General features: G+C 42.4%; 1 long non-coding RNA gene across 2 annotated transcripts in view; it reads left to right on the top strand.

The window, feature by feature from the left end:
- LOC116278148 (uncharacterized) overlaps positions 1-22,856 on the top strand; it is a 564,959-nt gene that overhangs the window by 324,130 nt on the left and 217,973 nt on the right. For both annotated transcript variants that reach the window (XR_012068283.1, XR_004187521.2), the window contains one exon: positions 19,010-19,233. This is a non-coding gene — a long non-coding RNA (uncharacterized lncRNA). The remainder of the gene's footprint in view (positions 1-19,009; positions 19,234-22,856) is intronic.

The raw sequence follows: 22,856 nt of genomic DNA, 5'->3' as shown, positions 1-22,856 counted from the left end.
ATACATAATACATCTATTAATGTTACACATCCAGTAATTCATTGTTATAATTTTAATTGTGTTATCATCTGTAGTAATTTCCTTATCTCAACACAGCTTTGTTCCTGCCTACCATCTTTGTGCTGTTACTAGCAAGTGTCTTACACATAGATTACATTTCTGTATGTTACAGGCCCAACATTATGTTATTTACATGTTATTTATATAGTTTCTTTTAAAAACAGCTATCAGAAAAAAATGAGAAAATATGCATTTATACTGTTCTTTTATGATTATCTTTACCAGTGCTCTTTGTTTTATCATGTGGATTTGATCCAGGGTCAGTTCTCTGCAGCCTGGAGAACTTCCTTTCGTGTTTCTTTTCAAGTGGCCTGCTAGCAACAATTCTCTCAGTTTTTCTTACCTTGGGCAGTCTTTCTTTCACATTCATTTCTCAAAGATAGCTTTACTGGCTCTAGCATTCTTGGTCGATGGATTTTTTTTTTTTAACTGAGAATTTTGAAAGTTATCTACTGTCTCTGGCGTCCATTGTTTTTGCTGACGAGTCAGCTGTTAATATTATGGGGTTATTCTTCTAAGTAATGAGTCATTTTCCCTGGTATTTTCAGGATCTTCTCCTTGTCTTGATTTTGCATTTTCCCTGTGACGTGTCTGTCTGTGGATTTCTTTGTTTTTATACTTCTTGTAGCTCATTGAGCTTCCTGGATACGTAATTACTGTTTTTCAATAAATTTGGGAATTTGGGGCCATTATTTTCCTGAGTATTTTCTCTGCCCCTCTCTCCTCTCTTTCTCTTACTCCCTTTACATGCATGTTGACGCACTTGGTGCTGTCCGGCATTTCTCCGAGGCTCTGTCCACTTTTTCCAGTCTTTCTTCACTGTCCTCTGGCTTACGTAATCTCTATTGATCTATCCACGACTATGTAATTTTTCTTCTGCCAGTTAAAATCTACTGTTGCACCCCTCTGATAATTTTTTTTAATTCAATTATTGTACTTTTCCACTCCAGAATCTCTACTTGGTTCTTCTCTTATGATTTATATTTCTTCATTGATAGTCCCTCTTTGATATGACAATGTCATATTTCTTCACTTCTTCAACCGTGATTTCCTTTAGTTCTGTGAACATATTTAGAATGGCTATTTTGAAGTCTTTCTCTACTAAATCTGACATGTATTTTCTCCCAGGCTGTTTGCGTTGTCTTTTTCTTTTCCCCCAGTGTATCCACTCTGGGTACTGGTCTCCCACGTCTGGGGATTGTTATTGTTACTGGCTTGTTTATATTTTAGTAACTGGCTGGATTAGTGTCGTGGAGTCTATTCCCCCCCCTCCTTCCCCACACCCACACCGTGGGAAGCCTCTGGTTTTGCCCCTCAGGGAGGCGTGGCTTTGGGTGAGCCTAGTCCCCCTGGGATGACAGTTTTGGTAGGGCTCTCTTTCTCCCTTGCCCTGATCACATCCAGGGGTACATGCCATTGATTGCTCTGTTGTTTTCAGCAAAGCCCTGGGCATAAATAGCTCTACAAATTAATCCAGTCAAATTGTGGCTCCATTAAAGGAATAGTTTCTGAGGTTGGTGTTTAATATTTGTTCTAACCTCAGAGGGCCTCATCTCAGCTCTTTTATTCTATGATTTTTTTACTACAAACTCACCTGCCTAAAGTCCAGGCTGTATATTCAGTTAATACACGAATCTCCTCCCAATTGCCTTTCTTCACAACCTCCTCTCATCTTGATTGTACCTTTGAGCTTCTTCACTCTGTTGCAAATGAGGTCAGTTCCTTTGTGAAGATATTAGGAGCTATTTGTTTTCTGGTTTACACTTCCCTCTCAGAGAAAATCCCCCAGCCAGGGCTGTGGAGCTGGAGGTGGGGACAGTGACAAGCTGCTCTGTGAGTGACATTCCTGCTCTAGGACCTGAGTGCTCAGTGTGTGTGTATGTGGATGTGGTGGGGGTAGGGAGGAGAGGCTAGTGGCCTGAGGTCCTTTCAGCTTGCCTCCACCATCTCAGGAGCCAGGCACGAGTGATGAGGACATCAGTATTCTCAGCATGCTACATCCCACAAGTGGAGCCTGGGTGGAAGAAGGGAGTCCCCATCTCTTGACTGCATTCAGCCAGGACTCGGCATCAGCATCAAGTAGCTTGGGGCATGATCCCAAGTGCTGAAGCCTTCCTCCTCCCGGGAAGAAAGCCCTCCGTCCAGGAGCCCTGTGTTCTTGAGGGCAGCCATCAGGAGTGGAGTCTCTGCCTTGCTCAGCTAGCACGTGGGGAGGAAGGAATGTTTTGGTTCAAATACTGTAGACTCTAGTCTTTTTTACCAAAGTTTCATAGATTGTCTTGAACATGTGTTTCTTCATTGGCTGTTTTTACGTAGGACATTACCAGAGGCTTTGAATTGTTGTTTTTATTCATTGTCACCAGTTTTGTTGGGGAGCAGGTCAAGGGAGCGCCTTACGCTGTCACACAGGAAGTAGTCCTCTTTTAAGAGCATGGACAGAGGGCAGTCAGCCTCGTTCCCAGAAACGCAAACACAGGCCCTGAGCCCTTCCTATAGTTTAGGAACCTAGTAAGTCATTAGAGTTTATTTATTGACTTGCCTTTTCCAGTTTAGTAAAAGTGATTTTCAAACAGCATCTATAATTATAATTTCTCCTATATACAAGTGGGTGTGATAAAAATCTGTACTTTCTAAAAACATCAAGTAAAAGTTAGCATTTTTTTCCCTTGAAGTAACACAGAGATTTTTCAGAGTTTATATTATTCAGTTGCTTTAAAACTCGTGGCATCCAACCTTTTAGTTTACTGAGACTTTTAATAAAAAGTGTTTTTTTCTGAAGTTTTTACCCAAATAAGCAATTAGATCAGTAAGACCAAGTCATGCGGCCACTGCTGCAATTTTATAATCTCATCTTTCTAGGTATTAAGGTAACAGATTTGGATTTATTTGTTAATTATGCTGAAGATAATTATATTGCTTTGAATGCTTAACTCCACTCAAGTCCAATCAGAAAGAGGGACACGAGGATTCCATGAAGGATGAAGGATTATGGACAAAAACAGGACAAGCCCCTCTATGCACTTAATTCGCATTTAGCTCATGGCCTATATTCAGGACGGGTTGCATCCAGTGGCATTCCATCAGGCTCTCTGCCCCTGCCATTGCTATTACAATTGAGGGGCTCTCAAACTAGTAGAGCTTGTTAAAGTGCGCATTCCCAGCCCCAGCTGAAGATTCAGGTTCAGTAGATTCAGGGTGTGGCACAGGAATCTGCCTCGTTAAGAGGCTACTGGGCTGGTTCTGATGCAGGTAGTTCCCACCAACACTCACGATGAGGGGCACTGAGCCGGGTGCCACTGAGCGAGAACATTATAGAACTCTTCTTGTGCTAAGTTTCTTCCAGCCAACCAGATGTACAAGACCTTGATTTCCTAGTTGCTCATTTACTAGGTGGTCATGGTGGTCATGTTGACATTCTGCTTAATAGCTTTTTTCTCATTACAAATGAATAAGTTAATATTTAGATTTTATTAAATATCTGTTTACAGATCAAGTTTGAATCCACCCAAATCATCTACCAAATCATCTTAATTTTAAGAGGTAGGTATCTATGTACCTACAGATTGCAGATCATCTGGCCACTCCTGGGAAGAATGTAGTCCCCTTTCTGAGAGGAAGCACCATTAGAGGCATTGGTAGCTGATATTCTGGCTGTCTTAGTGATCTGTGGAGCACTGCAACTCCCTTTTCTCTTTAGAAAAGGAGATAGGATGGTAAAAAGATTCAGAGTATAGGTTTTTGCTGTCCAGCAAACCTGAGTTTGAATCCTTTCTGTACAGCTTCTGACCAGTGTGGACTTAATTCAGTTGGTTATTCTCTTTGAGCCTCAGTTTCTTCATATGCCAAGTGAAGGTAATAAATTCAGTAGGTAACAATCTCTGGTTGTAAGTGTCAGAAAACCCACTTTAATCTGACAAAATACATACATACATACATACATACATACATACATACATACATACATAGGAATATCTTGACTCAGAAAGTTTTGAGGCTGGACCAGCTTCAGGCAGAATTGAATCTAGGAATTCAAATGAGTCCATCTGAACCCATTTGCTCTCCATCTCTTGTCTCTGTGCTCCTCCCTGTAGACTCCAGGGCTGTGGCCAACAGCTCCATTTATACCTATATCCTCTCAATATTAATAATATTGAGATAATAATGTCCGATGGGAGAGAACAAATACTCGTGCCTCTCTGAGCTATCTCATCAAGCATCTCATTGTAAATCATTCTCTTTGGGTAAATGCCCATCCCTCAGTCAGTCACCATGACCAGGGAAGCATGACTTTCTGATTGGCCAGGACTGGACCACATGACCCTTTGGAGCTAAGGATACATCAACTCCGCATGCATCACATGGCTGAGAATAGGAAAGAGAGTGGTCTCCAGAGGAAAATGGGAATGCTGCTACCAAAAGGAAGAGCAAGAGAGACTACAGGGCCAACAATCTACACTGTCTGATACAAGAAGCCCTACTTCACAGGTCTTAAATGAGAAAATCCTGGTAATGACTTGGCATTAAATCAATACATGATAATTCAGTAAGTAAACCATTTCTTACAGTAAACTGCATCCTCTCTTTGTCATAAGCTGTTACTTGCTAGGAGCTTCATCTCCTAAAGGAGCAAAAAGATGATCTGAAATCAGTCATTTTCCTTAAGTCTAAATGTAAATAAAGATCTTAGACATTCCAATTCTTGCAAGGTTGAATCCCTGTAGAGGGAGGCCAAAGTAAAACACAGGAAAAGTGGGAAAGAGAAGGGGAAGAAAGATGGGTTTGAATCCTTGTTATGCAGTCCAGTCCCTTTACCTCTCTGACCCTCAGTTTCTTCACCTGTATATTAGAAATGATGAACATTGCCCATTTGCCTCTATAGTGGTGAGCACACAATACAATAGCTAGAAAAGATTAGAGTCAAATTACTACTAAGAGAATAATAGCTATGTTGAAATGTTAGGCATAATTGAATATTGACTGTGTAGGTGCCAGGCACTGTGTTGAGTTCTTTAACAAAGCTCATTTAATCCTTGCACCTGCCATCCTAGGAGGTAGGTACTATTATCGCATCTTCACTTGACAGATGAGGCTCAGAGATTGCATAGCAAGCTCAAGATCCCACAAATTAGAAACTGGGATTTAGTTTAGGTCTCTGATTACTTCTTTCATTCAGCCTGACAGCCACACTATTCTTTTTATTCTGATGCCCCTGTGAATGTGCTGGGCCAGTTGTGGGTGGATAAGAGATGGTGGTACACCTCTCCTACTCGGTTATCGCCGGTTTGCCTGCACGTGCACACGTGTGCACACACACATACACTCTCTCTCACTTTAGTCCATGCCCTTTCCTATTTCCTCTTTTCACTGGGGTCATTTCTCCTCTACTTCATATTCACTAGTCAAAAGTTCCTCCAGAGGAAAGCGATAGCCCTGGAAATCAGAAGCTACACAGACTACCTTTCCACAGCAGCCAGGATCTCAGAACCTGGCCTCCCAGGAGCAGAGATGTAGGGGAGCACCTCGCCCATTAGTCTCTGAACCACGCCCATGGGTTCAGATTTGCATGCCTGCTCTTGAAGAGCTACTCTGTGTTTTCCTTCAGTAAAGTGTGCTGCTTGCCGGGGACCAACTTAATAGAAACTCCATGGCCATTATGAGAGATTTACGATGACATGAACAGTAGGATTTGGATCCGCAGGATTTACAGTATAAAGGACAGTTCAGAGAGACAGGGAGGGAAGAGAGGGAACCTTCCATGTGCCAAGCTCATCTGTAGAGATTGTACAGTCCCAAATTGGTTGCATTTTATAATGAATACCTATTTTATGGCTTCACATAATTTCTTTGTCTCTGAGCCTTTTAGGCATTCAGTGCAGGCAGGCAGTCTAGACCTATCAGAACTCTGTTTACATCTAAGACTTCATGTCTCTCATTTCCCAGGTAGTTCCCATGAGAGTGCTTGAACTTCTCATCCACAAGCCACATGTCCTGAGTTTTGTTCTCATGCACTTGGGCTCATTAGGACTTACTGCACTCTTGAGCGGGTCTCTCAACTCCTGACCTTCCTGGATGCATGATGTGGGGCAGATACAGGAATATTTGGGGGCTGCACTTTTGCTTTGAAATAAGGCAGAAATAACGGCACAGAGAATTTAAGCAAGTTGCCAAAGCTCCCTTAGCTGAGTGAATAGTAATAGTAAAACCATATTTTGATGTTAAAATGTCTGGTCTCTGAGGTGGTGCTCTTAGCACCTCTTACTGCCTCTCATAGCAAGTATTCAACCAGTATCACACCCCCTTTTTCTCCTTTTATACAATAAGTTCTATCTGCACTGGCAGTAAGGCCTTGATTTATGTTTGGAGTCATGAAATACTTAATTCAGGCCACTCCTTTGAGTATCAAAATCCCTTACACAGAACCTCAAACTTAGCTTTCCATTGCAATCACCTGGGGAGCTTCAAAAAGTAGTAATATCTGGGTCTCATCCCACAGATTCAGAGAGAATTGGTCTGGGCAGCGTCCTGAGCATGAGGGTTTTTGAAAGGTCCTTAGGTGGTTCTCGTGTGCGGCACGGCTAAGAAGCCCTGTGCTAACAAACCCTAGCAGCAGAACAGTCACCTGGCCAGGACTGTCTCACTCCATCTGACCTGATTTTATCTCCAGGTATTGGTGACACAAGCAGTCTCACACACAATGTGTCCATTTAGACACACAGCTGAAGGGAGAATCCAGGTCCATCCCAGTTCACAACACAGCATCGCGCACAGGCCTGAAGCTGTCGGATCCCCATTTCTCCATGTCCTTCACCACAGAGCTCTTGAAGGGCGTGTATTTAGATGTAATGTCCTAGTGCTGGGTCTCAGACTATTTATACTAATCCCTCCAGCTGGTGAAGCTGCCACTTTGTAAATGCCATGGTAATATGAAGGACTCCCCTAAAAATAGAGTGTTTCTGTCTTCCAAAGTCTGTGCTAACTTGAACTGTGGAATACACATGGCTCCTGTGCAATGCCAGTAAAGATAAAAACCCACCTACTTCTCTCTGTTTTACACCTGCCAGTGCTCCCCACCTGGTGGGGCCAGGGAAATATTGAGCATGGAGTTTTTACATTCCCAGGTAAAATCACAGCAGAGTAGCCTGCACTAGGGCTGGTGAGAAAACTCAGCCACTCCCAGGAAAGTGACTGGCTCCTCCCTCTGGAAAGACAGCCCCCTTTCTACAGAAAGGACTCTGAAATGCAGGCTGCTTCAGTGAGCTATGTTTGATGGGCTGCCGAGGGAGGTAAGGTGAACAGGGCAAGCCGGGGCTCAGGACTCACTCACCCATCCATCCATCAACACATTCATGCCACTAGCGCCCGCTCCAGCCCCTGCCTTATGGAGCTCACAGGCTAATGAGGAAGATGAGTGTTGAATGATTAAAGTCAAATAAATACATAGCTATAAACTGTGATAAATGCTGGGAAAGGAAGAAAAAGGTACTATGAAAGAAAATAGTAGAGGAAATCTCCTTGAGATTGGTTGGTGGGTGAGGGGCAGGGCAGCCACCCCGGGCCTAAGGGATGAGGCGGGCGTGGCTGCAGGAGGAGGAGGCGAGTATTCCAGGAAGGGGCTTCATGGGGGGTTAGCAAAACTGGAGGCAGTGAGAAGGGCAGGAAGGGTATTAGGAGAGGTGGGAGAGGGAGGCAAGGGCAGAACACGCAGGAGGAGGACTTGGGATTGTTTCATGAGCCCCGTGGGAAGCAGTGGGGGTCTGCTGCGGGGAGTAGGTGGAGAGATTGCTTGAGTGGTTTGCCTTCCCAGAGGAGAAAGAATTGAAGAAGCACTAGCAGATGTGACGACACTGGAGGGAAGGTGAGAGGTGATGGCTCACCGCATCCTCACCCCCCACCCCGAGCAACCTCACCTTTCTCTTGCCTGTATCCTCGGGGTGTGGGAGCAGCAAGTATGACCACTGCAGGTCAGCACTTGTGTTTTCTGTATCTGGAGGAACAAGGCAGCCAGGATGGAGGTTGGCCATGCCGTTGTGTTGGTCACTCTCGTCCACACTGACCTGTGGGACCAGCAGGGTTGCAGGTCTGTTTCCTAGCTGACCAGCAGGATTCTTGCCCTGGGGAAGACACAGCGTGTCTCTGCCCTCTGGTGATGTCTTTTTACCCAGTCTGTCTCCCGTCTGTCTCCTTTCTTCGAGCCTCTCTTCAGATGTCTCAGTCCAGGCCCTGACGCCTTCTCGCCTGGCTTGCTGGGTAGATTTCTCACTTGCCTCCCAACTGGTTTTAGAACCACCAGTGTCTTCTGGTAATCAGGCCTTCCTTGAAATCGGATTCCAAACTGTAGTTTTCAGAACAATCACCCCCTACCTTCTGTCTTAGGAATAGGCTCTGCCCGTCAGACTGGAGTGATCCCTTCAGTGAGGGACAAGGGCATATCCTCGTGTTCTCTCCTCCCCAGCCTCCATCCTCACCTTTGCCATCACCCTGTCTTACGTGTTCTGTGAGGGCAGATACCAAAGCTTGTTCCTCACTGTCCCTGCTCGTCTTAGTCATGGGGTCTGGAAACATGAGCACATTTGGACACGTGCACCTGGAATTTTCTTCCCCCCTCACCCCATCCTCAGGGAATGCTGTCAGTTTAGCAGTGGATCGGAGCTGAGAAATACTTCAGTTCTTTATACCTAGAAGCTCTCCTACTTTCCCATCCTGCTTTGTCTCTTTCAGCACCAATCATGGCAGCCAGTGTTTTCTTTTAACAGAATAGAAGGTTCCAGAGACTCTTCTCCCTGCCAGTATAACCATATTTGCAGTATCCTTACCCCAGTGTTGTCTCCTCAGGTCCAGAGGTCCCTTCCTCAGTGATGGGAAGGTAGGAGAGGACCAGTTCCATTTTCACCCGCTCCACTTGCAAATGGCCACAAATGGACAGTGCGAGCCAACTGTGGGTTGACTCAGCCCCACTGGAGGGAGCGAAAGCTGTGTATGTGTGTTACCTTCTCTGGGTCCCTGGAGGGTTCACAGGCTCCTAGGTCTGCAGACCAGTGTTAAGTGGTCATGTCACAGGCATCAGCAGATTGTTAGCTGATGCAGAAAGTACCCTTAATGAGGTGTCAGAAAACATCACCGTGGCCCCTGAATGGCATGGCTGCCAACGCTGCAGCTTCTGATTGTTGATTTCTCAAGGACCTTCCCAAGCTCCAGGGACATCACAGCTCTCAAACATCAAAGAAATTGGGGACAGCACCACCCTGGACTTAACCAGGAAAATGTCTGAGGACTACTTGACAGGTGTGGGGCAACATTTACAAAAATTCTGTACTGTCCCCAGTATCCTGCCTTCCTCCGCATGCGCCTTCTTAACTTTCAAACTCAATTAACAACAAATTACGAAAAGACAGACAGTACCAAACATGGTGGGGATTTTGGGCAATAGGAACTCTCATCTGTTGTTGGTGGAAGTGCAAAATTGTACAACCACCACTTTGAAAAAAGGCTTTGAGTTTCTTAAAAGACTAAATATACATCTGTCCTGGGATCCACTCTTGGGCCTTTCCCCAAGAGAACTGAAAGCATGTTCATAGAATGACTTCAACTTAAATGTACATAGCAGCCTAAGTATTCATCCATGGAAGAATGTATAAACCAGCTGTGACATCGTCATACAGTGAAATACTACACAGCAATAAAAAGGAACACACAACTGATAAATACAACACAGATGGACCTGGAAAACATGGTACTGAATGAAAGGAACCTTACACAAAAGAGGACATATTGTATGATTCCATTTATGTGAAATTCTAAAACAGGTAAAACAAACTTATAATAGAAGTAATCACAACAGTGGTTGTCTCTGAGGGAACTGAGGGCAGGGATTGCCTGGAGGGGTGGTGACAGAACTTTCTAGGATGATGGTGAAGTTCTATATAGAGGTTTGGGTTACTCAGGTATCTGCATTTGTCAAAACTCAGAATATATACTTAAACTTGGGGCATTTCATTGTATGTACATTTTCATCAAAGGACAAAACCATACACAAATGCTCACCTTCATAATTTTCATGCTGAAGTATTTAGGAGGAAGTATGCTACTGCATACAACTGCAGTTGACTATGAAACAAAAAATATGAGTTGCATCAGTGGATGGATAGGTGGATAGAGGGGTGAATATGTGATACAGCCAGTATAGTAGTGTCAGGGCTGTAATTTAAATGGTGGGTATATGGTCCTCATTGTAAAATTCTTGCAACTTTGCTGTGTGGTGAAAGGCCTGAAAGTAAGATTCAGTATTCTGTGCTGCCTTGACATCTGGTACAATCAGGAGGGCCTCCAGTGGCCTCACCTCCAGTTCCCCTCCCTACTCTGCTCTCATAGGTAAGGACGCTTAGCCAAATAATCCTCCTTATCCAGGGGACAAGATGCATTCCCTGCTTATCCCTGGGTAGGGTTTCAGTTCCCTGCCTGTCCAAGGAATTTTTCAGCCAAGTCAGTCCCATCCTCCTGTGGGGTCAGGGCAGCCCATCTTCTTGATACTACAAAGCCTTCTCTCAGCCCTGGGTGTTCACTCTGTGGGCCCTGCCTCATGTGTGGTGGCCTCCTCCCCCAGGTCGTGAGTAAATGGGACTAGTAGATCTCACCTGTCCAGTGTCGGGTGTCACTTGGTCAGCCATCTCCATTACCCCAGGGTGGGAATCCCTCCCCGCAGATGAAGTGAATAGGAGACAGTTAAAACGTGGTGTCTGTTTGAAATTTTCCTAATAAAACATTGGGGAAAAAAACCTATGTGCCTAGCAGGAAATGCTGTTTCAAAGGAGAAAGGATTGCTTCTACCTTTATTGAGCTGATAGCTCAAATGTCCCTAAGTAAACTAATATTAAATCACACACTGGGCACTGAAATGTGGCTCACACTATCCCTGCTCCCAGCCATTTAATCCTGACTTGCCCAGCGTCTGTCAGTGAGTGGAGCAGTATGAAAACCCATGCATAAGAACACAGTGGCCTGGTGCACCTGAAGGTAGAGAGTTCTCCCCCCCGTACCAGCTCCGTGACTTTTAAGCAGTTGACTTCCCTCTCTGAGCCTCTCTGCTTTGTCTAGAAAAATGAGAGGTTGCCACAGTTCACCCTTCCAGCTCTAATAGTCTAAAAATATATAATTTTTAAATCAGCATGAGTTACTGCACTTGTAATTACCTATGACAGGAAAGAGGAAAGGGGCATCTTACCTCTGGGCCCCTGGGTCCTGCATTGTCACTCATCTGCGAAATAATTTATTCCATTGCAAACATGCCCCTTAGTTTCCACCTAAACATGAGCCCCTAAAGAGCAGGAATTGAATTGCTTGCCTAACTTAATCACCTGGTTTGGAGAATTTGCACATCAACCAGGGAAAACAGTTTTGTTGCTGTTTGATACTTCCCATTGTGAATCAAGTAGTCAAATAATTCAACCCGGCTTTCTTCTGAACAATCACTTAGAGACAAGCCATGGTTTTTTCTAAGTCGCAGAAAGGTTAGTGTGAGAATTTCATACAGGGACAGGCCACATGCGTGCCATGAAGCTGAGTGTGTGACTAAGCAGCCTGGATGTGTGGGCAGAATTATCACGTGTGGCCAGGACAGAGTCACTGCAGGTCTGCAGAGATAACAGTTTTTCCTTTTATTCTCCTCAGGCTTAAGCTGTCTGAGGATTGGTGAAAGAGGATGGCTGATCTGGGGCATATTCACTAAGGACAAAGTGAGACAGATAACGCTTTGGACACATCTTTCCGAGGTACATTAAAATCTGGCTGAAAGCTTGTGGAAGAAGGTGCAGAGAGTCCCAGTTACCTGCAGGCAGCCACATAGTTTCGCCTATGAAAATGCAGTCAGTTACCCGCCACCGGCGGGAATGGGCTTGCTTTCACCCAGGGTTTCTCGGCCCTAGCACTAGTGACACTTTGGGGGAGACTATGCTGTGCAGAGGGTGTTTAGCAACGTCCCTGGCCTCTTATTAGGAGATGCCAGAAGTACCTCCCTAGTCGTGACAACCACAATGTCTCCAGACATTGTCAGTTTCCCCAGTTTGTGTAGCGCTGCTCTGAACCAGCCACACTCCCTTGACTTTTGCAGACCAAACTAGGCATCTGTGGAAAGGTGGGGTAGGGTGAGGGAAGGAGCAGATGGCTTACCACACTGACCGCAAGTGGCAGTGAAGAAAGCTTGGTTTTGAAAGAATGCTCTCAAATTGGCACACTCTTTTTTTTAAATTGTGGTAAAAATACACAGAATATATAATTTACCATCTTAAATCATTTTGAAGTGTGTAGTTCAGTGTTGTTAAGTCTGTTCACATTGTTGTACAACAAATCTCCAGACCTTTTTCATCTTTCCAAACTGCCACTCTGTGCCCATTGAATGAGTTCCTGTTTCTGACTCCACCAGCCCCTGGAACTTACCATTGTACTTTCTGTCTCTCTGAATTTGACTGCTCTAGGTAGATCACATAATTGGAATCATATAGTATTTGCCTTTTTGTGACTGGTTGTCACTTAGCATCATGTCCACTGGGTTCAATCCATGTAGCATGTGTTAGAATTTTCTTCCATTTTAAGTCTGAATGATATTCCATCCTCTGTATATTCCACATTTTGTTTATTCATTCATCCATTGATGGACCCCCTTGGGTTGCTTTTGGCTATTGGGAATAATGAACATTCAGATAGCTCGTCAACACCTTGCTTTCAGTTCTTTGGGGTGTATACCAAAGAAGTATATACCAGAAGTGGAATTGCTGGGTCAGATAGTAACTGTATTTTCAATTTTCTGAGGAACTGCCATACTGTTTTTCCTAGTAGCTGTGCCATTTTACTATCACAGCAACAGTGCACAAGTATTCCAGTTTCTCCATGTCCTAGCTGATACTTGTTATTTCTGGTTTTTTAAAAAATAGTATCCATCCTAATGGATGTGAGGTGATACCTCATTTGGCTTTGATTTGCATTTCCCTAATGATTAGTGATATGGAGCATCTTTGCATATGCTGGTTGGCCTATTTTTGGAAAAATGTGTGTGCACGTCCTTTGCCCATTTTTTAATTGAGTTTTTTTTTTTTTTGGCTGTTGTTGTGTGGGTTCTCTGTATACTCTGGATCAACTCCTTGTTAACTGTATGATTTACAAATATTTTCTCCCATTTCTGGGTTGTATTTTCACTCTGTTAATTGTGTTCTTTGATGCGTTGAAGTATTTAATTTTGATGTAGTCCATTTGATTTATTTTTCTTACTCTTGCGTTTGGTATCATATTCCAAGGAATCATTGCCAAATACTATGTCATGAAGCTTTCCCCCTGTTTTCTTCTTACAGTTTTATAGTTTCAGGTTTTAGGTTTAGGACATTGATCCGTTTTGGGAGGTGACACACACTGTTATAATTAATACTATCATGTGACATAGTTCCCTGAGGCCGAAAGCAGCCAGGCCTCACCTGGTCACTTATACACGGAGTCATGGTTACAGTAATAAGCTGTATTTCCCAGGCCCTTTCTTCCCAGCCTCCTGGAAAGTCCCTGACACCATTCCTGGGAATTACATCACGGCTTACACATGTGCTCACAGGCAAGTTCAGTCAGCCTCTGTAGTTAAGTGCCACATACTGGCATTCCTTTCACCTGGGTACAATCAAGTCCAGTGAATTCCATTGCCTTGTCCAGACCTAAATCATCTCTAGACCATCGACACTTCTGCTAGGCTTGCCTGTACTTTTCATTAAACACAGCCATTTCCCATAATCCACTGCTGCCACTTCCACCAACTTGCACAGGGACTGCCAAAGCCATCCTGGAGCTGAGACCAGAGCTGTGTGGTGGACGAGGTTGATGTGAGGGAGCACGTCTTTGCCACCCTATGGTGGAACATTGTCCTCAAGGACCCAGCTTGGATTTTGCCTTTTGTTTTACTTTAGCAATACAGAACATTCAGTATTTGCTGGCAGTGTCCTCTCACCTTAAAACCCAGACACGAATGCATGGGGGTGAGGCTAAGCCTGAGACATCGAATGACAGGCAGCCACCATGCCATGCTCAGACCCAGCGCCAATAGCAAAGCTCAGCAATAGAGTGAAGCTGGTGGAACTTGGCTCCTCTTTCCCCGGGGATGAGTGCTTTCCCATGAGCATCCCCAGTCCCTCATGCAAATGGACTTTTGTCTGCCTGCCTTGCAATCTTCCAGTGTAGTGCCCTAAGACCCCCGCCTGAATTATATTAGAGAGAACAGTCATGTCTCAGGAGAGCAGCCTCACTGCCAGGTTGAGGCTTTGTTGTGACTTAGTCATGGCACTGAATAAAGCATAAGTGTAGAGTATTCCCAAGCAGGTAGATAAATCTCATCTCTGAAGAATCTGTATGCTTTATTTAGAGGGAATATTTATCATATATCATCCAATGTTTATGAGCTAATTTGAATCCCACAATGGAACAAAATCCAATATCCAACCAGAAAACGCCAGTCCTTCCATTATGCATCACTGTTGACACACTTAATTTCATTCTAACTGCACAGTCTTACCCCTGAAACATTGGCATCTGTGTGTCAATAATTCAGAGTGCTCCAACTTGAGGAGGATGGGAAAACAGTGCAGAATAAGCTGGCAGTAAAAAAAAAAATGGGATTAAGAATTGTAGCATCTGGTTGCCACCACCAATGAAGCATGCAGAAGGGTCAGGTGGCACTGAAGTGCCCTAGAACTTTCCCCTGGTTGGAGAGAAAATTGAGACTTTCCTTTGTGCCTAAACGTCTCATTGGAATTGTGAATGGCTTTCCTAAAGTTATATGTATAATTAATAATTGTTTGAACAGAGAAGTGTTCAGTGAGGCTTTAATGAGAGGATGCCAGGAAAACAAGGCAGCACAGCCTGGTATGTAGCTCAGGAAATACTAGTTTGAAAACCTGTCTGTTCCTTTTTTAATGTACACTGAGAGCACAGTGTGGTATGGGAAAAAGGAAACATGCTTTGGAGTCCTATAGCTGTGATCTGGTGACACTGCGTAACAAAGTAACCCTCTTCCCTTACCCGGGAAACCTCATCTTCCTCATCTCTAAAATGGAGATGCCATCACCTTCAAAGAATTGTTGTGAAGTTTAAAGGAGATACTACAGTGCCTAGCAGAGTGCCTGGTTCGTCATCACATCATCATGTAGCAGTAATAACATTTAATGTTTGTTGGTCGCCAACTGTATGCCCAACCCTTAGCTTAACAGTCTAAGTAGGTACTTTTATTACATCTATTTGGTAGATGAGGAAACTGAAATTCAAACAGATTTAGTAACTTGCCCAAGTCACATAACTAATAAACACTCATTTTTTAACTGGAGCCGTACAGTTTGATGCTCAAGTTAATGAACTTAATCACTCTGCCAAATTGACTTGTCCCTTTGTTGCAGGACTATGATGCTCAGTGGCTAGGGATCTGAGACTCCAGACAGGAAGGCTGACTGTGGTAGGGATGGATGAGGCAGGAGGATGGGAGAGAGAAAAGTTAATGGTTCCAGGGAGTGCCCTGATGAAATGGCTATCTGTGCAATGACTCAGAAACAGGGTATGTGCATATGTGGGGTGGGGAGAGAGGGACATAGAAATAGAGGTTAGGAGATTGACATGAAGCCAAGAGAGTAATGAACTGAGGAAACTGAGCAAGTCGGATGATTAGAAGGCAAGGTAAAGTCCCCAACTGTCCACCCAAGAGGTCTCTTCTGCAAACAGCTATGGATCCAGAGGCTTCTAAAGGCCCCTTAGTGACAAGTGGAACCACACTTTTGTGTCATGCCAGCTGAATTCTAACAGTGTGATACTTGAGAAATGAAACCGCATCGGGAGGAAGAAAGCATGGTAATTCCAGCATCACTCACAATATCAGTACCTTTCTCTAAAAATTGTATGAGTAAAGAAAAATGCATGGTGGAGAATCTTAACACCATAGGAAAAGTAGAATTGAGAGGACCAACATCACAGAAACACTATGAATGCCCTTATAAAAGTTTCACATCCATCAATACAAAATAAACCCAACTCAATCCAATTAAAAGAAAACTATGTTTAATACATTTTAAATTAATAGTGACTGGTACTGTACAATTAATTTACGTGTCATGGAAAAATTTAATATAACCCTTCCTTGAGGCTTCCGAAGAATGCTTGGAAATTAATTTTGCTTTGTCATAGATGTATCATTTTTTTCCTATTCGATTTTCAATCTAAATGTTTAATTTCTTTTGGATGAGATGACTCAGACTTCTTGACTCCCATCTGCCTGGTCTTGTTGTGGTCCAGGGACTGAGCCCTAAGCACAAGCACATCCACCAGTATCCTCTTATTAGAGATTTGTACAGCTCAGCTCTCTCATCCAAACACGTCAGAGTGTAGCTCTGAGCCCTGGCTGACCTCCTTTAGCTTTTTTTATTCTCTCCCAAGTCTTCACCATAAAAACCTCCATTCTACTTTGCTCTTTTCTATTCCCCAAACCTGATTTCTTCTCTATATGATAATAGCTAATAGAAGTGACTCATGCTGTAACTGAAGTTCTTACGGATGGTTGTATAAAGCTGACGCAAGTGAATCTCTATACACCAGTATTTTCAGCATAGAATGTGCATGTGGTTGGGGAAAGATTACAATCTAGTGCTTTAGAATCAGAATCAAAAATATTTTTATTTTGCTCCCTGGTAAAAAGTTTCTTTCCAAATTCAGCTTTAGGGATATCCAGAGAACTCTTCCTCAGATAAAGCTCTGAAGGTCAGTTCTATCCAGTTATCTTACTGTGGAGCCTCGAAAAGACTAAAAATAACCTCTTGATTAGAACTGTGTATGACATTGATTGACACGATACTGGTAATACACCCCAAAGATGGAAAGAGCATTTCAAAATGTCATTTGATACCAGTGGAGATGATGAGAATGGATGCTAGCCTACAAATTAACTAAAAATATTTCAGTTATGACCAGTATTGACAAGAGTCTATCAAAACGAGTGCTGATAAACAACCAGTGAGATTGTAAGTTAGTATATATTACCCTCCTGGAAAGAGACTTGGCAATATGTCTTAAGAACTTTTAAACTTGATTTCATACCCACAGGAATCTTCTAACTTCAGTTTGGATTCTTACGTTTCTCTCTTTTGGGGAGAGAGAGAGAGAGACAGCATTAGGAATGACATAGCACAGGGAGAGTGATATTGTCACCATAGAATTGGCCCTCTGAGTCTGCTTCAGGCTGTGAGAGCTGGCATGGGGTGAGTCTGTCCCAAGAGGCAGCCCTTCTTTGGAGAGTAAAGCAAAATTAGGCATCTGACCTGGAAGACTGAAGGCCAGCCCCTGGACTGTGGTTAATTGAACAGACTGAGCATTCCCTGGGGAGGCCTCTTGACAGTGATGCAGTTGACAGTCCTTTTCAACACCTTGACCAACTGCTTCCAGGTCATGCAAACTGTGGCAGGGAACTTAGATATAATTTACTGTGAGAAGATGCTAAGAGGATGATGTGTTTCAGTGCTGGGATGGGAAAAAATGGTCCAAGAGAGCAAAACAGAAATATGAGGAAAAGGGAAGGGTTGCAGTGGACGATATCACATGCGTTTGATGTCATTGATAGTTCTGAGCCTAGGATAAGTGACTGAGGGTACAGGGACAACAGAAGTGACTCAAGAGTCCTAAGGCAGTCAGAGTGTTGAAACAAAGATGGTTTTAGAAAAACAAATTATAAAGAGTTTTGGAATCGTTTCTTGTCCATCGCTGGGGTTGGTGTTGGGTGGAACAAAAGGAGGCAACAGTAGACATTAATGAAAAAGGAACACACTTCAAGGAGACATGAGGTAGTCTCTTGGCTCTCAGGGGCTATAACCATAGAATTGGATGCTGTTGAGGCTAGGAACTTACATTGCTGGCAGTTTTCAAGGAGAAAACTGATACACCACCTTTCCTGTCTAGTTTAGCCAGACAGGGGCCTGGATTTCCTAATCCCTGAGGAATCTGAACCAAATCTTAAAGGCTCAGCTATGATTATAGGGAAAGCAGTTGGCTTTCTCTGCCTCCTTCATGTCACCTCAGTGGCCACTCTAGACTTCAGCTCCCTATTTATGTCCCAGATTATCTGGGAGCACAAAAACTTTGCAGACTTTGGCTGTTTGCATTTAACAGAAACAAGTTAAAGGAAATTGCTCACTAGAATCACAGTGAATTGCTTACATCTCTCACAACATGCAATCTTATCACTAGTGTATTTACAGAAACAATGATGAAGCCTACTTTCTTTCTCTAGATTATTTTTTAAGTTAAAAATAGATGCTAGTATTTTTTTCAGAAAGCAAATGAATGTTTTTATATTTCAGTAAGTATTTATTAAACTGTGTAGTAGTTTGACTTACTATTAAAAATGACAATTGGTATATTACTTATTCAAAGACCAAAAGGATGGTGTGTGAAGTAAACTATGAACACTACAGCAAGCATTATCAAGATGTTGAGAAATGCATATGCTTTCAAAGTTGCAAGTAATTAAGCAATCTTACCATCGTAAATGTTATAACAATGAAATAAAGACTAGTGTATGTAAACCTGCTGAGTGAATATTATAAAATTCCTAAAATGGTATATTTTCACGAAAACAAGCTGACAAGAACTTTGATGTATTGAATTTAAGCCACAGACCTTATCAGTTAAGATGATTTTAAATGCAAGAAGTATTGACTCTAACTGACTTTAAAAATAAGAGGAATGCTGATCTTGCATAACAGCAAGCCAAGAGGTAAGGCAGGATTTGGGGTTGGAGCTGGGGGTTCAGCCACATCATGGTGGAGCCATGGTTTTTCCATCTGTCTGGACTGCCATGCACAGAAAAGGCCCTAGATAATTTTATCCAACTTTACAGCTTGTTTTCTTACATGTAATACCTCAGTGGTAACACTCTCTGCATTTTCTTACTCAGGCAGATCTTTATGCTTCAAGATGAACTGCGGGAGAATTTCAGCCCTTTGATCTCAGAGGACACAGGTGCAGATTACAGGTCCCATGGAAAGCAAGTCAACCTGGTCCTTGGCACTTCTAGTTTCTGTTGGCCCCACCACTCCTGACCTGGGGTAATGGGCATGAATCCTCAGTTGTCTTGGCCTCCAAGCAAGGAGGAGAGCAGGCTCTCTGCCTCTCAATCAGGTATTTCTCTTTGGGGTTAAAGATAGCCATATATACATATAGCTTAATATATATATATATAGAGAGAGAGAACACTTAATATATATATAGCTTAATATAATAAATAAAAAGATAGGCATACATATATATATGCCTATATATAAAGATATATATAATATATAAAGGGAAAGAGATTAATTTTTATTTTATTTTTAAATTTTTAAAAATTGAGTGACAGTTACAATGTGTCAATTTCTGGTGTATAGCACAATGTCCCAGTCATGCATATACATACATATATTTGTTTTCATATTCTTTTTTCATTGATGGTTATTACAAAATATTTTATATAGTTCCCTGTGCTATACAGAAGAAACTTGTTTTTTTAATCTATTTTTATATATAGTGGCTAACATTTGTAAATCTCAAATTCCCGAGTTTATCCCTTCCCACCCCCTTTCCCTTGGTAACCATAGATTGTTTACCATGTATGTGAGTCTGTTTCTATTTTGTAGATGAATTGATCAGTGTCCTCTTTTTTCTTTCTTTTTTTTTAGATCCCACATATGAGTGATATCATATGGTATTTTTCTTTCTCTTTCTGGCTTACTTCACTTAGAATGATGATCTCTAGATCCATCCATGTTGCTACAATGGCATATTTTATGGCTGTGTAGCATTTGGTTATATAAATATATGACAGCTTCTTTAGCCATCTATCGATGGACATTTAGGTTGCTTCCATGTCTTGGCTATTGTATATAGTGCTGCTATGAACATTGAGGTGCAGGTATCTTTTTGAATTAGAGTTTACTGTGGATAAATATGCAGAAGTGGGATTGCTGGATCGTATGATAAGTCTAATTTTAGTTTTTTTGAGGAATTTCCATACTGTTCTCCATAATGGCTGTACTGAACTAGATTCCCACCAGCATTGTGGGAGGGTTCCCTTTTCTCTACATTCTCCAGCATTTATTGTTTGTAGACCTTTGAATGATGGCCATTCTGACTGGTGTGAGATGATACCTCATTGTATTTTGATTTGCATTTCTCTGACAATTAGTGATACTGAGCATTTTTTCATGTGCCTATTGGCCATTCGTATGTCTTCATTGGAGAATTGCTTGTTTAGATCTCCTGCCCATTTTTGAATTGGGTTGTTTGCTTTTTGATTATTAAGTTGTATGAGCTGTTTATATATTCTGGAAATTAAAGCTTTGTCAGTCCCATCATTTGCAAATATTTTCTCCCATTCCATAGGTGGTTGTTTTGTTTTACTTATGGTTTTCTTTGCTGTTCCAAAGCTTATAAGTTTAAGTAGGCCCCATTTGTTAATTTTTTCTCTTATTTCCATTGCCTAAGTAGCCTGTCCTAGGAGAACATTGCTAAGATTTATGTCAGAGAATGTTTTGTCTGTGTTTTCTTCTAGGAGCTTTATCGTGTCTTGTCTTATATTTAAGTCTTTAAGCCATTTTGAGTTTATTTCTGTGTACGGTGTGAGGGAGTGTTCTGACTCTGTTGATTTATATGCTGCTATTCAGTTTTCCCAACACCACTTGCTGAAAGACTGTCTTTTCTTCATTGTATATTCTTGCCTCCTTTGTCAAAGATTAATTGACCATAGGTGTGTGGGTTTATTTCTGGACTTTCTAGTACATTCCATCTATCCATATGTGTGTTTTTATGCCAAAACCATGCTGTTTTGATTACTGTAGCTCTGAGAGATAAATTTTAATGAATTTTCTCTCACAGTTATGGAGGCTGGCAAGTCTAAAATCTGTAGGGTAGGCTGGCAAACTGGAGACCCAGGGAAGACCCTGATATTGGAGTTTGGAGTCTGAAGGCAGTCTGGAGGCCGAATTCTTTCTTTCTCGGGAGACTTCCATCTGTTTTCTCTTAAAGCCTTCAACTAATTGTATCAGACCCATTCATGTTATGGTGGGTAAGCTGCTTTACTCAGAGTCTACTGGTTGTAATATTAATTTCATCGAAAAATACCTTCATGGCAACAGTTTAGACTAATATTTGATCTATATCTAGGTATGGTGACCCAGGCAAATTGACATATAAAATTAACCATCACAGATCCAGATGCTGAATAGTGGCCCAGCAGAGGCCTGGTGTTCCTGGGGGCCAGGCAGATATAGAAGAAGAGCTAATAGCCCACTGATCCTGCCTGAAGCATCAGGATTACACCTGGGCACAGAGTGTAAACCCCAGACTGGATGGCACTCCACACCTCCAGCTGCTGTGTCTTATATCTCTGGTGACACCAAGAAGACCACACTGAACCATGGAAGGAGTCCATGCAAGTGAGGGTCCCTGACACCAAAATTTCATTAACTTAAAAGCAAGTGTATCTCTGTCAATGGCTAAAAGACAATTTTTAAAAAAAGTCCCAAACCAAACCATTATTCAATAGTGAAGAAGGCATGGGTTAATAATCACAACATTTTGTATTTAGAAAGGATGGGGAGGAAGTATTGCATAGTGGTCCCTAGTACTAGCATATTTTGCTGTTCAACACAACTGATAAGACCCTTCTGCCCGGGAATGAAATGACTCTTTGACCAATCACCTTGACATCCCTTGATTCTACTACCTGGGACAATACTCCTAGTCTGCTTTCCTCCATGGACACTCCTGCCTTGTGTCCTGGAGGATGATATGTGCTCCTTTGGGGCATGCATAGATTTTTTAGTCCATTTCCTGATGTGACAAATTCCAAGGTCAAGGAATTGCTTAGACATTGGGATTGTATTGCCAGCCAGATCAGGGCTTTCTTTGGCTGTAGAGGTCATTTCTAAACTTAGTAGTTTCCAGTTTATTTGCTTCTGAGTTCTTCCGTGGGCATTCAAGTAACTAAAGTTATTGTGTTCATCCCTTGGCTTAAGGTTTAACTTTCTCACCTTGAATCATTTCAAATCAATGGCCTCATTTGCAAAAGCAGCAACAGGAATCTCTCCTTAACCCCAACTTTCTTCCTAGATATATCTTTCCAGTGGACATGATAGTCCCCTCTGTCAGACAGGGAGTATTTATGAGAAGGTGGTGGGAAGAAGCCTGACAACAGGTTTACCTTTTCCTGCAGTCATCTCTTTCTAAATTTTCTTCCTCTTTTATGTCCAATTTTAGGTTGGGTAGAGAATTCAGACTTTCTGACCTTGAATATCTCCAAGTTATTGGGCTTACATTCAACTTGGGTTTTAGGACATGAGCAAAAAGGTCCTCCTTTTAGTAAAGCAACACCGTCTTTTCTCTCTGCTCTTGGAGTCTAGTTAAGCCTCAACTTATCGCTTTTAAGACCTTGCTGAAGGCAATGGCTAAAAATGTACCAGCAGTCTGCTGGCTGCATTTCAGCAAAGTGTTTCCCAGCTGCATCACCAGCATAAGTAGTTTGCTAAATGAGAATAACAGGCACTCCAAACTGAGCAGCATAGAGGATGAGGCCAGGCTGGGAGTGACTTTGGTCTAATAAGACTCTACTGCATACTTCTGTCTGTTAGGATTACTTTGGGCTGCAAGTAACAACACCAATAAACAATGAAGTTGTCTTAAATCTGTGAGGATATTTCTCATTTTCAAAAAATACAAGAAGTCTGGAGATAAGTGATTCCAGGTTGATTCAGAGGACTAGCCATGTC

This window comes from Vicugna pacos, chromosome 3 (genome assembly GCF_048564905.1).
Source record: "Vicugna pacos chromosome 3, VicPac4, whole genome shotgun sequence".
Lineage (NCBI taxonomy): Eukaryota > Metazoa > Chordata > Mammalia > Artiodactyla > Camelidae > Vicugna > Vicugna pacos.
The sequence above is the reverse complement of the archived record's forward strand: the minus strand, read 5'-3'. Positions and strand labels throughout refer to the sequence as shown.